The 18453-nt window shown below is 37.8% G+C and overlaps 1 protein-coding gene across 11 annotated transcripts in view; it reads left to right on the top strand.

Moving 5' to 3' along the window:
• Window positions 1–18453, top strand: part of SUCLG2 (succinate-CoA ligase GDP-forming subunit beta) — a 434144-nt gene that overhangs the window by 152773 nt on the left and 262918 nt on the right. The gene's annotated exons all lie outside the window — the stretch shown is intronic.

Here is an 18453-nt window from a genome sequence, read left to right as displayed (position 1 = left end):
TTGAATATCTGATATATGTCATTTAATTCTCTTCACAATTCTTTGGGGTAGTGTATATAGCACAACCATATGATTGTAAATTTTATTTGAGAATCATTATCTTAATATTGTTAATATGTGACACATTCTCTTGGTTCCTGACATATCTGAAGACATAGGAAATCTGAACCATCACTAAGAAAATCATGAATGAAAACAATATCAGATTCTTTTTAAAGAAATGTTGTCTGAACTTAATATGGAAGCTTCCCACTCATAAATAGACTGGCATTTTGGGTCTCATGTGCATGCAGTTTTTTTGTCTTAGGTTAGTGGTATGCTTGTCTGTTTTCATTATGACTTAGTTGGTAACCTTATGTTTTTGCTGTCTTTTCCTTCTGATTCACATACACACACATAAAATTGTTAAACAATATTAGCAACGTATCTGCATTGCTCTAGGGTTGTTCAGGAATAGCAAAGTCACTGAAGTCCAAAGTCACCCAGCCGTGAAGTGTCTGCAGTTGATTTTTCTGTTTACAGAAGCACCTCGTTTTCATTGGTTAAGTAGGAATATTATCAGAGGCTCTGTAATCATTTATTAATTCATTTTTCCCTCCTTCCTACTCCTTTCTAAGGGAAGAATAATTTTTATCCCAGGGATTTTCAAACCATTTGAAATCTGTAAATACCATGGACGTAATACACAGCTCTTTAAACTGCTTGAACTACAAAGTACCCAGAGGACAGGGAACTGTAATGAAATACTGTACATTTAGTGAAACTCAGTGCTGAGAATTAAAGAGAACCAACAAAGGATTAAACCTAACAGGACAATCATTGCATTTTCTTTGGAATATCTTTTCTTAGGGGCTGATCCTGAATTTTAATTTCATAAAAGTACAGGAAGGGAATGAAAAATCACTTGGAGAGCTTTTTTTATTTTTGTTTTTGAAAAAAAACAATCTCTTCAAAAACGTTGACTTTACCCTATAGAATATTTTCAAATGCTTGGAGTATTTAAACTTTTTTTGAGATTTGACTGTCATCTTGTATAGATAAAAGTATGTGGGAGTTATTTTATTTTTCTCATGCTATATCAGGAAAATGCATGCTTGGCTCATCTCACAGTACATTTTCCAAATCTTGAAATTTCAAAGCCCGTTAAAAAGCATAGAAATGTAATGGGTATTTTCAATCCTGGCACTGTGTCACAGATTTCAGAGAACAGAGGCTAAAAAATAGTATAGATGAATTGATTTCATCTTGCAAAGAAACTGGTTATAGTTCTGGCAGTAATTATTTCAAGTAGAACCCCATCCATTTGCCCAGAAGTAGAGATTCCCGAGAGCCCAAAGCTAATTATTTCAAAGGTATTGATTTTCTTGTTAGATATAAGGATTAGTCAGTTGAATACACTGAAACTCAAAATTACAAAAGGCCTGTTGTTGTTAAACTTAAATCAACTGATACTAACAACTACTTGTTTGTTATATGTACAAGCTAATTCTATTGATCAAGTAATAGGCATCAACATTCAAGAAAAATATTATGGATTGGCATATGTTTCCACTCCTAATGTCAGCCATGGAGCTGAGACTTGTGTTTCTTTCACTTGACCATTAGCCCAAATGCTGATTTTCATTGGGACCTAACACACGTACCTTTATAACTGATCTGTTCCTTATTTGTAATACATATGAAGTGAAGTTCCTCTGCCAAACTGTCTAAAACAAGAGTGTTTACTAGATAGCTTTCTAAACTGGATTCCCATGAAGTGTATCATTAAATATTTTATACTTCTCTTATTTGCCACCTGGGCTTGAGATGAGAGAAAGGTAATAGAGTTTGTTCTGCTGGTGGTAGAATAGATATGATCTCACCCTCATCATTTTAACTTCCAGGATTCTAAACATTAGTGTTCCTAAAATCACAGGGAGTAAAATTGATATAAAATAGAAGTAGGATTTTGTGGTAATCTATAAAGAATTTGAACACATTTAAAGGAGAAACACTATCAAGAATGTTAGCCTTACGTTTTTGTTTTCCTGATGGGTGCTTTGGCTTCTGTTTCTAATTTTAAATTTAGAATTCCAAAGGTGTAGAAAATGAGTGCAACAACATCTGGAGTATGTAAAACGTCTTGCATAAATGAATTAAAGAAAAAGATGGTTGATATGAATCTCAACAGTAACCTCGACTGTATTGTCTGAAGTTAAGCAAATTTGTTGCCCTCGGGAGGCCTGATTTTGAAAAGCAGTAGCATATGATTGGCATTAGTGACGTCACTTCGCTTGATTTGACTGTGCTTCCTGGTTTAGATCCAACTGAGAGTCAAATTTTCAAAGCCCTTTAAATGTCTAGCAAGAAATGTGCTCTATAAGCACCAAATACTCGTTAAAGAAGGAAGGGATTCTTGGTGGGGCTCTGGTGCCACGCAGCCTGTGTTGCAGTCCTGTCTTTAACACGTATTGGCTGTGGGACCTTGGGCATGTCATTTAACTTTTTTGTGTCTTGGTTTCCTCTTTTATAAAATGGAGATAGTAACAGTACTTATTACCTCAGAGGGTTACTTTATTGCATGAAATGAGATACACACATTTCCAATTTAAAGGGGCAATAATTTCACATGACAGTACAATCTAAAAATTTAATAAACTTTTATTAAAAGTATAACTTACATAGAGGACACTATACAAATCTTAAGTATATAGTTCGATGAATTATGACAAAATGAATATACCTGTGGAACCTCTGACCATATCAAGAATATAGGACCTGGCCAGCGTCATGGCCTGAATGTGTGTGTTTTCTCATAATTTATATGTTGAAATCCTACCCCACAATGTGATGGTATGAGGAGGTAGGGCCTTTGGGAGGGAATTAGATCATGAGGGTAGAGCCCTCATGAATGGAATTAGTGCCCTTATAAAAGAGACCCCAGAGGGCTCTCCCACCTCTTCCACAGTGTGAGTACATAGCTGGAAGTTGGCTACCTGTATACCAGTAAGTGGCCACTGAATCTGCTGGTGCCTTGATCTTGGACTTGCCAGCCTCCAGAATTGTGAGAAATAACTGTTTGTTGTTTAAACCACACAGTCTATGTAGTTTGTGATAGCAGCCTGAATGGACTAAGACAGTCACCATCCCAATAGCCCCTTATGCCTACCCACTATCCTCCCCCTACCCTGCTTTCTTCCCAAAGGTAACACTCTCCTAACTTCTAATATCAAAGATTTGTTTTGCCTGGTTTTGAGCATAATACAAATGGAATCATACATTGTATACACTTTTGTATTTGCCATTCTTCACTTGACTTTTATTTCTCAGATTCACTCATATTTTATGTAGCAGTGGTCCACTTATCATTATTGCTGTATAGTATTCTATGGTACGACTCTGCAAGAACTTTTCTGTCATTCTTCTATTGATAGACATTTGTGTGCTTCTTATGTTTGACTATTATGAATAATGTTGCTGTGAACATTCTCATACATGTCGTTTGGAGCATATTTTTGATACTTGGAACTAGAATTTCTGGGTAGTAGGGTATGCATATACTCAGCTTAAATCGATACTGCCAAACAGTTCTCTAGATGTGGCAATTTACATTCTCATAGGCGTGTGTGGGAAGTCCAATTTCTCCACACCCTCATCAGCATTTTAGTCATTCTGGTAGGTGTGAGGTAGTATCTTATTGTGGTTTAATGCCTTTCCCTCATGTGTTTATTAGCTACTTGAATATACTCTTTCAACTTCTGTCACCTCATGTATAAAGTAGACCTGAAAATAATACCCCATTGTTTTATTATCATCTAAGATATATGTGAAGTACTTGGCAAACCTTTCTAAAGCATGATGAAAACTTTAGTTTGTGTTGGTTTTTTTTTTTTTGAGTGTTCATTTTGATTATCATTTTAAAGGCTTAGATTTAGAATTACTGAAACAGTTGGGGAATAAATGGTCGTCTACAGAAATGGGAGCTGTCTGAAACAGTTCATTGTCACCAGTGTTACTGCCTGGGTTGTTTTGAAATTGATGAAATGTGTAAGCAATTCAGTAGCTTGCAGTGATTCTCCCTTCAGACAACGAAGAAAACACAGTTTAATAAAGGGAGGATTAGATTCATGTTTGGGAGAACCACAAAATATAATTTGGTGTAACTTTGAGGAGAGGCCAGCTGTTTTAGCTCTGTGGTAAGTGCTTGAAAAGTCTTTAGAGTTTGAGGCCAGGGACATAAAACTGCACGCTGTATTTTTGATAAAGGGTTTATGCAAAGGCCTTAAGTTGTAACAAATATGTTTTAGAATTAATACATACTAAATGCCTCATGTATTGTTGATTATCATATATTGAAAAACAAAACAGTATCCTCTTTTTCTCTTATATACATGCTTATATCAGAGGCATGAAGAAAAACTTGTTTTATTATATGCCACATGTATTTGCTGAAACGCCTTATCTGCAAGGGAATATTTATTTTGGGGGTTGATAGATCTCTTTAGGGATTCATTTTCAAATATAATGTCCAATATATTTTAAATATGAGCGATATTTTTGAAATGATTACCCTGCATCTCCATTCTTACAGGCCAGTTTGAAAACAAATTTTACTTTCATATGGAGTCGAAAAGCAGCCATTCTTTATGGTGATCATCTACCTGATAGCCTAGTCTGAAAAGAATAAAAATGTTTTTGTGCTTCTTGATTTGCAACCTGTCATTTGGTTTCCCCTTCCCCTTAGGATAGCCTCTCATTTAGGGTAACCACTGTGTATACACTGGAGAGTGGAAAACCATCCTCCCTGGGCTCATTTCTTCTCGCAGTGGTTTTCCTACTGTCATGAATTCATAAATGATGATTTTGCATTTCTTTTCCTGATGTCCATTCATCCCAAGTTTCCAAGACTGTCAGGCTCTCTATGCCCAACTTACTTGCCAATACTGTAAGAGCCAGGCCCTGGCTCTTACAGTATTGGCTCTTTCCGTATCTCACACGTGATCAGTGTGTCTGATAGCTACCGCATTTTCAGAGCATCTCTAATAGGACACTCTAAATCTCTTTTCATGCTCCTTGCTGACATAGTCTCAGAAAGAAATAAAAAATAATATTTGTACGCTTTGCTCTGCTTCTCAAAATTCAGATTTTAATACGCCTTACTTTGTTCTGTGGTAAGTGATTTAAAGAATTTAACAAACTTTGGGATATTATAGCAAATTTTATGATTAGTCCCAGCATGCTCAGTAATTCATTATGAATCCTGTATGGAGAGGTCTTTGTAGATTGTTAAAGAGAAATGAACCACTAATCAAATTATAATATCATATAGGTTGGAAATAATATATACTTATTACGAGAGTTAGGATTTTTTTTTCTTCTTAATGTTATTGCATTGAGAAAACAAGTAGTTGAGCTCAGCAATTAGAAAATAGTGTATTTCCTAACAAGTTGATCAAATAATGACCAGGATTAATGTCAAGCATCTCTGAATCTTAAGAATCATCTTATAATGGTAGAGTGATCAAGGCAGTTTTACTATTATTATTTTTGAGGTATTGTTTTAGAATCCAAATTGGCTGGTAGAGGAATCACTGGATGTGGAGAGTGAACTTAGTAAAATTATTCTGGAGAACAAGGTTAAAAACCTTTGAACTGTGAAGACCTCTGATTCTTCTGCTCCGCAGAGGTGAACTGTAGTCTGGTGGGATGAGCCCCAGCGGATTCAGGAGATTGAAGACACTGAATCCTCTTTCTTCTTCCCTCCATGCTGCCCCCACCCACTGTCAGAGAATTAGGAGTGACTGTCTCATTCCTAAATGAGCAACATGTCCATATGGGCTTGCTGAAGAAATTGGCTTGACTCACAGTGGCTTTCTACATAGTGTTCTGTCTTTGTTTTAGGGTATTTTATTAAGCAGCATCCCTTTTCCCCTAATTATTAGATTAGGGAAAAAGAAAACAGAAAAGTACAAAAATACATTAAATTACATGTACGTAGTCTTTTTAATGAATAATATAGTATAGCATTTTTGACAAAACTAGTATCAATATAACTGACACTATTATATAGTCTGCTTTTTTCACTTTGTATGTAGTACTGTCTGTCTTTTTGTAGTACTCTACAGCATCCTCAGTGGCTAAATAGTATTCACTTTTATAGATATATGTTTACTTAACCAGTCCTCTGTTATTTGGTATTCAGGGTGTTTCCGACTAAAAATAATGCTCCTGTGGACCTCCTTGTTTTCATAACTTTACAGACAGGTCAGATTATTTACGTAGATGACGTTGAAAAGCAAGAGGGTAAAAGTGTATGCAGAGGTTAAGTTTTTTACACTTACTGCCAAATTATTTCAATACTAGTTGAAGGAACATAGAGGGTTTTCATCAAATAAGTTTTCCTACATTCTGACCATCATTACTCTGACTCTTTACTATCATGAGAGGTAACATCTTATTTTTCTTTTATTGAGCATTTTTTATTACTTCTGTTATGACCTGCCTATTAATATCTTTTGACCAATTTTCCATTTTTATGTCACTCTTTTTCACAGAGATTTAAAATACAGGGGGGTGTGTGTGTGTGTGTGTGTGTGTGTGTGTGTGTGTGTGTGTGTGTTTTGGAAATCAAGGGAATGGGCTCTTTTATATATGTTGTCACTCTTTTTTTTCCATCCTGTCTCTTGTCTTTGAATTGGTCTATATAAAATTTTATTATGCCATTATATCTATGTCCACCTGAAATATTGTTAGGTAAAGTGAGACCACTTAATGCATGTTACTATTTTTTGCTATTATTTACTTAGTTTCTCATAAAACTTTTAGTAAGACTTTTAAAATTTGTTGCTTCATGAATCACCATTTAAGGTCCAGTTTCAAGTGGAAACATTGTATTCCCCACCCCTCCAAATGTGACTTAAAGCAAGGTGGATGTTGTGATTAAAATGGCATGGTTCTTTAGTTATTGATAAGATTCTTAGTTATTTGCAAGGTATTGAAGGAATTTTTTTCAAAGTATTGAAGGAATTTCATTGTAACCTAATATGCATTTTTTCAACCAGGCTTCTTAGTACAGTTGATTCCCACTATTTGCAAGTTCAATATTTACAAATTTGCCTATGCTCTAAAATTTATTTGTGACCCCAAAATCAATACTTACAGTGCTTTCACGGTCATTTGCAAAAGTACACACAGTGTTGAAAAATTTTACTTATCTGACATGCTGTTCTCAGTGAATGTCAATCAAGGCAAGATTCTCCTTTCATGTTTCAGCTCTCTTACAGTAAACAAGTTTCATTTTCATGATCTATTCAGTGCCCCATTTTTCATGTTTTTGTCCTTTTTGGTGTGTTATTTTGCTGTTTAAAATGGACCCACATGTAGTGCTAAAGTACTGTCTAGTGTGAAGTGCCTCACAGAGAAAATACATGTTAGATAAGCTTTCTTGAGGCATGATTTACAATGCTATTGGTCACAATTTCAGTGTTAATGAATCCACAGTGTATATTAAATAAGACACACTGAAACAGAAACAAACACACAGAAAACAAGATTATGTACTGATAGGTTGACAAAAATGTGACCAAGGGCTCTCAGGAACCTAACCCTGTATTTCCCTTAGGGGCGATGGATCAGTATTCACTAATTCAGTGTTCATTGCAACTTTACAGACCATAACTGCTCTGAATAATGAGAATTGCCTTTATAAAGTTTTGGATAATTATGGACAACTCTTCAGAACCATATGCTAGAGACTCCATTTTATCTTTTTTAAGAAAGGACATTCCGGAACCCCTAATGTAAAGTAAAAAAAAAAACTTTTCTTCTCATAATTAGCATTTATATGTTTCCTAAAGGGAAGTCTTTTGATTATGAGAACCTTTGAAATGGGTCACTAATGGCTTTTGAGACATAGTAGCTTTATACCTATGGATTAAGTAAATAAACCTTGAGAACATTTTAATTTAGTTTTCACTTTTCACTTAACAATGATTTCCTTACCTAGTTAGGTCCCTTTGCTTTATGCAAATGAAGTTTTCTTTACATTTAAAAAATTGATCATTTTTCACTTTTATAAATTTACCTTTCCTACTTAAAAGTATAAGATTAAAAATATTACCCCTAACTTTATTCCCATCACACAACTGCTGTTACAGTTTGTTAAATTTCCTTCCAGCATTATCTATGCGTATCTTCTTTATAAGGTTATAATTAGGATGTCCTTCCTTTTGATGGCCTTCTTTTATTAGTCCAATATTACATGATAATCATCTTCTCATGTTGTTAGCTGGTCTCCCTGACTGTGAGCTTTACTAGCAATATTAGTAATTGGCAGTGTTTTAAAGGCTTCTTGTTATTTAGAAGATAATTTAAAGAAGCCTAGTATTTAAAATCTTTTTCAAGATGTATGTGAACTTTGTAAATCAGGTTTGCTAAAACAGGGTACAATATAGTTAACAAATGGAATAGTAACAATCATGAAAAGCTTTGTGGTACAAAACAGACTTTTATACAACAAAAAAAGAAAATCAATGTAATCCAACATCTATATCCGTTGGAGCTGCCCTCCTTTCCTTTGTCCTTTACTCACTACTGCTTTGCCAAAGTTGTCTAAGCAATGTTGCTTGCTCTATTATGGACCTAAAAAAAGGTTCTTTTCATTTGAATAGTTTACACTGCAACTTTAATAATTTGGATGGCAACTCTCTTGCAATTAGAGATCCTTTGTGAACATGGATAGATATTTTATCTACATATCCAGGACCCTCTCCTGGGATGCTCTTTTACCACCTTTGAGGTCTTATGAAACAGAGCATTTCGAACACACATGTTAGTTAGCATTCCCAATGGGCAACTGGCACAAATCCTAGTTAATTATTTTTCTTCTAGCTTATCTGTGAGTTCTTTCATTAGCCGTTATCTGTAAACACTCTGGACACATCCCTTTTTCTCAATTAGAACTCCACTAAAATATTTTTGAGCAGACATTTAGGTGTCTGCTCAGAGGCCTTAGGATCGTAAACAGTGAACAGAAAATCCATTTGGAGCTTTAACCCATGACCTTCTAGATTTTACTTGTTCTTTAATCCCAAGCAGTACATTTCTCTGAGAAGAAGATGTAAGCGACTTAGAATCTTCACTGTGTCAATATGATCCAAGAATATTGGCATTTGGCCAGCAGGCGGGCAGGGAAATGTCCAATTCACACTGTATTTAGATGACTTCTGATATTTTTCTGTGTTTTATAATCTGTGATTTGTCGTTGTACTTTATAAATGGAGCTTCTTCATGAAGCTGAACTTCCAAATAGCTAATCCAAATGCCGACAGTGTTAAGCAAATTCCAAAGAAGAGGTGTTTGATATTCAAATGAGAAGAGTGAAAGAAGCAAAATTAAAAAATACAAAAGCTAAGAAACATGAAAAGATGTGTTACTGAAAGAATAAATTCTATCATTCCATCTTTATCTCCAAGTACAACCTTAAAACACTGCCTGTTGAGAGGTGCATCAGTTTATCAAACAATGCAAGATAGCTTAGGTAAGATAAGAGGACAGAAATTAGAGCCCCACCATCACCCTAGCTTCCTCTTCCTAGTGGACACAGCTTGGTATTCCCCATCCAGTGAGGAGTCAACAGATACTTCTTGATGACCTACTGTGTGTCAGGTTCAGGGCTGACTGAGAGTATGGGAATCCATCCAGTATTTGATGTCATTGGTTCCAGTGAGGCTGTTCTTATCAGTTCCTTCTGATTGTAATCATCTCTGTAAAGCAGAGGAAGACATGTGCCTGACTGACAGATGTAGTCTTTTCTAAGGTCAATAAAGACCCAGTATAAAGCACCTAGTATACTTGAGGTCACATCTCAGTCTCTGAGTTCACAGAGAAGAGTCTGTGGACCCTCACTACTCAAAATGGGGACCATGGACAGTCAATGTTGACATCAACGTGAAGGCTGTTAGAAATGCAGAATCTCAGCCTTACCACATACCCATCAAGTCAGAATTTGTGTTTTCACAACAGATGGTTCCTATGTACATTAGACTTTGAGGAACACTGGTTGAGAGCAGGGACAGGCAAACTGTAATTCATGGCCAAATCCTGCTCCACACCTGTTTTTGTAAATAAAGTTTTACTGAAACAGAACTTTGCTCATTCATTTGCTTATTAACAAGTAATTGTGACAGAGAACTCCTGGCCCACCGAAGTCTAGAGTAGTGCTGCTCAAAGTGTGGCACTGGACCAGTGCCAGTTTGTGCAGAAGTGCCAATCTCTGAGCTGTTTGTTTTAGGTTTGTGATAAGTACAAAAACAGAATAGGCATTGAGAAACTTTGATTGCAAATTGCCATTGCCATGACACGCAAGTGGAAGATCAGTTTGCTAGCAATTCAAAATATTTGTTTTACAAAAATATCGGTCCGTGACTATCAGGGAATAAAAAAAAACTAATCCTTCACCATGGATTATGCAAGAAGCACTACTCTGTGAGTAAAGATAGATAACATGTGCATAAAACCAGTATCTTAAGTGAATTTGATCGTACCTGGTACATCTTGATGCCAAAGTGAACTTTACTGTAGGCTGTTAGAACCATACTGTCGTGTTATTCTTTGCTCATCATGTTTTCTCGTGATTCTTTCTCTTGTTTAAGTATTCTTCTCCCGTTCCCTGTGATCTTGGTAATGCCATCAAATTCAGTGCCTCCTCCAAGGCTCTGTGTCCCTGCTTGGATCCTCTCTTCTTCCCTCCTGCCCATGGGGTATCCTTATACTCCAGGTAGGCCAGTTGCTTTACTGCCTCCCTGAAAGCAGGCTGCTTTTAGGAGTGATCTCCTAGCACAGGCCCCTCAGTCCAGTCAGCTTTCCTCCTGAAGCTCATGGAAAAGGCCACCTGTCTCTGGTATCATGAATTAAAACAATGTGGCCCAGGAGGCTCTATTCCTTCCCACCTGGTGAAAGCCTGAGTAAGATGCAGGAGCGAACCTGCATGATGAAGACTCTCTCAGTCATAGTGCTTCATTCCTATATAGCCAGTTGTCTGTAACTCAGTGGTTCTTAAAGTGGTTGACCCAGCAGGAGTGGTGTTACCTAGAACCTTTTTAGAAATGCATATTCTTGGCCCCCTTCAAAGCTATTGTATCAAAAACTCTGAGATGGGGCCCAGCTCTGTGTTTTAACAAGTCTTTCTGGTGATTCTCATGTTTGCCTAAATTTGAGGATGACTGTTGTGGATCTGAAGCTTCTCTTTACTTCTGTGAGCTGCTCCACATCTTTTCCAGCTATGAGCCAAATCATTCTTTCTTTTTCCCCTTTGAATTAGATTTCATTGTCTGTCACTGACAACCCAGCAAGTCTGCTTAATATACCATACCTTTAAAATTCTCACCAACCTGAGAGTTTGCCCCAGCATTCTCTTGTGCTGTGTAGTGGCCCTTGGGCCCGCCTCTGTTAACAATTCTTTTCAGTTCTTTCCCCATACACTCTATACCCCCATGTATTTTAAGATTTTTTTATTCCCTTATTTTTATGTCAGAATCTTTCCGTGAAACTCAGAGGGACCTTAACTGTCCTAAAGTGACTTTTCTATCCAAATGAGAATTAAAGATAGTCTCCTAGTTAATAGGTAAAATTCATCAACTGGGATCGTAAATGCATTTCTTTGAAGATCAGCTCCCTCGCGGAGATCTTTTATTTCTCTTCTCTCTAAAAGTAGAATACAGCAACAAGTTGTGTAATTTTTCAAGTGACTTTCTATAAACTTGAGGAAATTACCTCATCTTGAGCTCAGTCATTGAAGTAAATCTAGTTCATTTTTGTCCCGATTAAGTTACCATCAGCTGCTTCTTTTCACAGGAGATTTCCTTCCTATTATTGTTCTCTGTGCATTTAATCTCTCTTGATACTTTTCTTCTCCTCTCTTGATTTGTAAGTGTTTTGCTGTGATTCAGTCTCCTGTCTGTTCTTGTTACAAAATACAACCTTCATTTTTTATCTGGGTTCCTAGTGCTATCTGGGGAAAAGGGAAGTGGTCAGATCTTTCAGTATTTGACAAAAGCTGTGATAATAGAATGTTTCAAGGTGGAGATGTTGAATCAAGTTTTATGTTTGGTCAAGAAAATTGATTCACGATGATATGTGACACAAGGAAGGTCTTTACTGCATTTCCTTTTGGTATACATGGGGAATGAAAAAATCACTTTTTAAAAAAATACAATTTAATGTTTCTTTATCTTGATGGCTCTTTGTGCAACTTCCTTTTACAGAAACTCTTTGGTCAGAGAATCAGCATATAACTTTCCCTCACCATTAGACAAATCATCTTTATGTCAACCACCATTGGGGAATTGAGATTTGCCTGCTTTTCTTTTAATTCATATGTTCAATATCAAGGTGAGACCTTGTTGCTATCTCTTCCACCTCTGAGGTTGTTACCATGTTATTGAGTGTTCATGGGTCCCCTAGAGAGTGGGCCAGACAAGAAACAGGGCATGAGCTAGTTTTCATTCCTCTTTTGGTTCCTGTACGTCTGTCTGTAGTTCACTGAAGCCACTATACAGTGGAGACACAGTCCACGTGAAGGTGAGGCTCTAAAGACAGTTCATAAAGCAAAAAATATAATCAGAATTAGGTTTGAAAGTCCTTTAAGTTACCCATGTGTCTTAATATCTTTAAACATTAGAATCCCAGTAGTGTGGTGAGACCCAAGCCATTGAGCATTTGGGAGTGAGCAGTGAGGTCTCACTCCCTCCCATTTCCCCCAGGGACTCACGTCCTTTGAATGAAATGGCAGTGGGGTCACCCACTAGATTTTACTCATTAATTTCTATTCTTTCTCACTTACTTATTCCATCCCCGTGCCTGTATAGATGGATTCATATAAATCAAATGTGTTTTTGATGTGACTCTGTTGTATGAGATGAGACTAAATAACATGCTAGGGAAGGTATGAAGAGAGCAGTGAAAACCAGGGGCCAAGAAGTTGTTTCAAGGTATTCTTGTCATGCATGTTAGATAGTTTAAAAAAGTATATAACTCGCCAACTATAGGGGTCATTATGTGGTCATTAAGAGCTTATACCTCATTGGCAGAAATAGCTCGGCTGAGATCCAGCTCTGCCAGTTCCTAGCTGTGTGACCTTGTGCCTGTTGATTCACCTTTCTGTGCCTGACGTTTAATCTGTAAAGTAGAGTTAATAACTTGTGGTACTAGATGAAATAACACATGAAGTGCTTTGAGCACAGTGCCTGGAACTTCAGGCAGTCTTTTCATGAAAGCAGTGCCAGTGGTAGGTATCTTCAGGATGTGGTTGCTGTGGTGTTGGTCATGTATATAATAGGGGCAGTTGGCCAGCCTCTGCCACTGGCCAGGCAGGGTATAATTTAGTTGGTAAGAAGAGGCACCCTAGAGCCAGGCTGCCTCGGTTTTAATCCTGGCTCTCTCACCAAGGTTTGGCCCTGAGCAACTTAATCCGTCTGTGCCTCAGTTCCCTCATCTGTATAATGGATATGACTTTGTACGTGTCTTAGGTTTGTGGTAATAAATAAATGAGTTAACATTTGTAAAGCCTTTAAACCAGTTTCTGGCACATAGTTAATGCCTATACAGTTGTCTCTTGCTGTCTGTAGGAGATTGGTTCTAGGAGCTCGCACAGATACCAAAATCCACGGATGCCCAAGTCTCTCATGTAAAATTGCAGAGTACAATGAATACAGTTGGGTTTTGCATCCATGGGTTTCGCACCCACAGATTCAACTAACCCTGGATCTAAATTTCTGTTTGGAGGACCAGATTATGTAATTGTTAGCTGCTGTTATTAATATTTATTTTATTCTTTAAGTTTAGTACAGTTAATTTTTTTTATTCAACCAAATAATTATTCATTGTGCGCCATATTTGTGCCATTCTGTGAGGAGTGGGGATGTTCATCCTACGTGCATGGAGCTTACAGTATTATGGGCCAGACAGACTTCCACAAAGTGTCTCACCAGTTTTCTAATTACAGACTATGATTACAAGGAATCCTGGGAAGAGGCACTGGAGAGGACACAGTGAATAAGGAGATGAATAAGATCTAGAACTTTCTTTCGGAAAAAAAGAAAAAAAACCTAAAATTGCCAAAGAGAGTTTAAAAGGACCTGGATTCTCATACTCGGCTGCACATTAGAAACCACTGGGGAGCCGTTAACACTACACATACCCAGACCATTCATTCTCTAGATGAATTCCATCAGAATCACTTGGAACGGAGAGGGACTGAGGCTTCAGGAGTTTTTAAGTTTTCCTGGTGAGTCCACGGTGCAGCCAGTTTGAGAAAGAATGTTGCAGAAGGCACTACTCTGGGAATGTGAGCCAACTAGTAGATACAAGGAGGTTTACGTGCATCTGCAGATTCAGGAATCACTCAGGAACGTTACAAGGAGTTATTCTGGTTTTAGAGACCTGTTCGAGTTAATCCCAAGAAAATGCTCTTGGCTTTGCCATAAGACTAGCATTCAGAGCTAGAACCAACTACCCTGGTTTTGCTGAGCTTGGAATTATTTTTATCCCTCTGATAAAAATATCCATGAGTTTCAATTTTCTCTCTTTTTGTCTCCATTGCTAAGGTTTCCACAAATCCTGGCTCATACCACCTGAAGTCATCAGGCTTGATGGATAGTCTAGCTTGATGGCTGCATTGCTTAGGAGAATGTTATGAGGCAAACCTGGTCTCTATCTTACATGAATGTGGACCTGACTCTTGATCTCTCAGAATCAACATATAAAACATTAAGGCTTAAAATTGGGTTTATAAATTATGTATAAGTACACATAAATTGAATCCCGTTGAAGTCAAGTAGATGGGCAAAATGATCTTTGCACTGAGAGAAAAAGAGGGAGAAAATATATTTTCAAGTTCTGTAGTTCCAAGGGGGATTTTCTATACCATAATGAGTGAAGTTATCCTTCCAGACAGTACTTCAGGTTCATAACTATGTGTACTTTCAAAAGAAAAAAAGTCAATTATGAAGGAGTAGATGGAGGCAGTGCATAGGCACAGTATATCACGGTTGGTGATGGACCTGGAATGTTTCATACTCAGCAAATCATTTAATGTAAAGTGTTTGAACTACAGGCCTGTCTTTTCACGGCAAACTTATAGTAGGACAAATTACAGTGAGCTGGCATGTTCCAGGACCTCCTCAGGATGGTTGGTTCCCGCTGCTCTCTGGTGGCCATCCTCTTGAAGTCTTTTGGAGAGGTGGGGTAGGGAAGTGCTTTCTGAATTGTGGCAGATTCACCTTTAATCAGAACTTCCAAGCCCAAAGCTTCTGCCACATGGAGGAGAAACTCGAAGAAAGTTTCTTGCCATTGTTAAAATGATGAGAAATAACTCAGTTATGGTACATATGAAAGAACATTTTCGTTGGAAAATAGCTCTTAATGTCTTAAGTTAGCGAGTGTTTATATCATTTTTATTCTTTCTCTTTGGCTAATATGAAGTAGACTTAACTAAATTCTCATACTCTGTCAGGGGTTGGTTGCTAGCCCATGACTTCAGAGCTCAGGGTAATATTCTTGATGACATTTTGTCCATTATGCATGCCATTTACTTCCATGGCACTAATGCGAGCGGCATGAGTGTTAGGACTTCAGTACTTGTGTTTTTATTCACTACTTGATGGCACACTTTCTCCTTTTCCTGCTCTCATCTTTTCAGACCAGGAAAGGAGATGGCATTTGGCACTGGACATGCTTGCCTTGTTTTTGTCATGAGTGAGCAATTCTAAGAACAGGGAAGGCGGAGGTTCATTATGTGTGGGTTGTAAGGACCACTGAGTCAGTAGCTCAAAACAGATGAAGTCCCAATCCACATGCCCCTGTCTCTTACTCTTCTTAGGCCTGAGATAGGGCTTTCCTGAGGGAGGAATCTCTGGAATAGAAAAGGACCAGATATAAGCCTGTGAGTATTGCGAATGACTTGGATGCTTGTATGGGGGCATCAAAAGAAAAACAAACACACAGTAAAGATAAATTAAAGGACACCTACATTAAGCCAGTAAAGCATGTGTTTAAATTTGATTTTAAGAGAAGCTTCTTAAAAAACCTATTTAAAAACTTTATGTGTGGGCTTCCCTGGTGGCGCAGTGGTTGAGAGTCCGCCTGCCGACGCAGGAGACACGGGTTCGTTCCCCGGTCCGGGAAGATCCCACACGCCGCGGAGCAGCTGGGCCCGTGAGCCATGGCCACTGAGCCTGAGCGTCCGGAATCTGTGCTTCGCAACGGGAGAGGCCACAACAGTAAGAGGCCCGCGTACCGCAAAAACAAAACAAAAAAAACTTCATGTGCAACAGTATTTTAGAATTGGGTGAGACCTTCTAAATGTGAAAGAAAGCAATATCATAAGGCGAGTTAAATTTGAGCAAATATAGGAAGATTTGGCATGTTTTTCTGAAAGGGGGCCAAACCCATTATAGTCACCCAGCAAATCAGGTCTTGTCTCATCTTTGTCAGCTACTTGGTGTATCCGTGGAAATCCATAGAATGAGACCAGCAAGAACATAGCAAATAAGCTGCCTTTTGAGGCATTGTTTTGAGGCATTTTGACACAGCAACATTCCTTTCTTCAATGTATAGAAAATATAAATTCTAGAAAATGTTATTATGTCAACACTTTCCAAATCTCATAATTTCTATGGGCCATGTGGTCTTAAAATGTAATGACCACAAGAAGATGCCCATGCCTTTCTGCCATTTCTACACCAGCAGTGGCCCCTTTAGAGAAGAGCATTGCAGGCCTGAGAGGTCAAGAGGCAATAATAGCCAGTATGAACTCTTGTTCCATTTACTTAAAGCAAATGGTTTTAATTAAACACCATTCACAACTTTATTGCTGTGCTTAGCAAGCCTGAGGCAGTCCAGACTGGTCCTGCTGATACTCAGAAATTATCTGTAGAAAACAGCCTGATGTCTTTCTGAAACAAAATCTTCCTAAAATAAAGTTGGGTCAAAACTCAAATAAAACTCACCCCAAAACAAAACGCGCAATGTCTGTTCTTGTACACTTTGCACTTTGTAGTTAATGAGCACCTGGGACCTTGGTGCAGAAGGCTTTTTTTTTTAATAAATAAATAAATAAATTTATCTATTTATTTTCCACTGCGTTGGGTCTTCGTTGCTGCGCGCGGGCTTTCTCTAGTTGCGGCGAGCAGGGGCTACTCTTTGTTGCGGTGCATGGACTCTAGGCACACAGGCTTCAGTAGTTGTGGCTCGCTGGCTTCAGTAGTTGTGGTTCACAGGCTCTAGAGCGCAGGCTCAGTACCTGTGGCTCGTGGGCTTAGTTGCTTTGCAGCATGTGGGATCTTCCCGGACCAGGGATCAAACTCGTGTCCCCTGCATTGGCAGGCAGACTCCTAACCACGGTGCCATGAAGGAAGTCCCTAGAAGGCTTTTTAAAAAAAAATAATGTCTAAAACACATCTTTTAATAGTCATTCTTTTTGGAGTTATAAGTTAATTTACACAGCATTAGTTCTTTAAAAAAAAAAAAACTTGAGAATTAAGTGTCTGAGAGATTTCATTCATTTGCTAAATAATTGTTCTGTAATTTAATCAATGGTTGGTATGGAGTATTTGGAATACAGAAAAGCACAAAGAAAATCATAAAATCACTCATAATTCCTTAGTGAAGAGATTTAAATTTGGCCTGTCAGCTTCCAGAGTTTTCCTTTTCTTTCTGTATAAATACACATTTATTTTATTTTATTTTATTTTATTTACATCTTTATTGGAGTATAATTGCTTTACAATGGTGTGTTAGTTTCGGGCTTTATAATGAAGTGAATCAGTTATACATATACGTATGTTCCCATATCTCTTCCCTCTTGGCGTCTCCCTTCCTCCCACCCTCTCTATCTCACCCATCTAGGAGGTCACAAAGCACTGAGCTGATCTCCCTGTGCCATGTGGCTGCTTCACACTAGCTATCTATTTTACGTTTGGTAGTGTATATATGTCCCTGCCACTCTCTCACTTTGTCACAGCTTACCCTTCCCCCTCCCCATATCCTCAAGTCCATTCTCTAGTAGGTCTGTGTCTTTATTCCTGTCTTACCCCTAGGTTCTTCATGACATTTTTTTTTCTTAAATTCCATATATATGCGTTAGCATACGGTATTTGTCTTTCTCTTTCTGACTTACTTCACTCTGTATGATAGACTCTAGGTCCATCCACCTCACTACAAATAACTCAATTTCGTTTCTTTTTATGGCTGAGTAATATTCCATTGTATATATGTGCCACATCTTCGTTATCCATTCATCTGATGATGGACACTTAGGTTGTTTCCATCTTCTGGCTATTGTAAATGGAGCTGCAATGAACATTTTGGTACATGACTCTTTTTAAATTATGGTTTTCTCAGGGTATATGCCCAGTAGTGGGATTGCTGGGTCATATGGTAATTCTATTTTTAGTTTTTTAAAGAACCTCCATACTG

The sequence above is a fragment of the Stenella coeruleoalba genome, assembly GCF_951394435.1.
Source record: "Stenella coeruleoalba genome assembly, chromosome: 10".
Taxonomy (NCBI): domain Eukaryota; kingdom Metazoa; phylum Chordata; class Mammalia; order Artiodactyla; family Delphinidae; genus Stenella; species Stenella coeruleoalba.
Note: the sequence above shows the minus strand (reverse complement) of the source record. Positions and strands in the feature narration are given on the sequence as shown.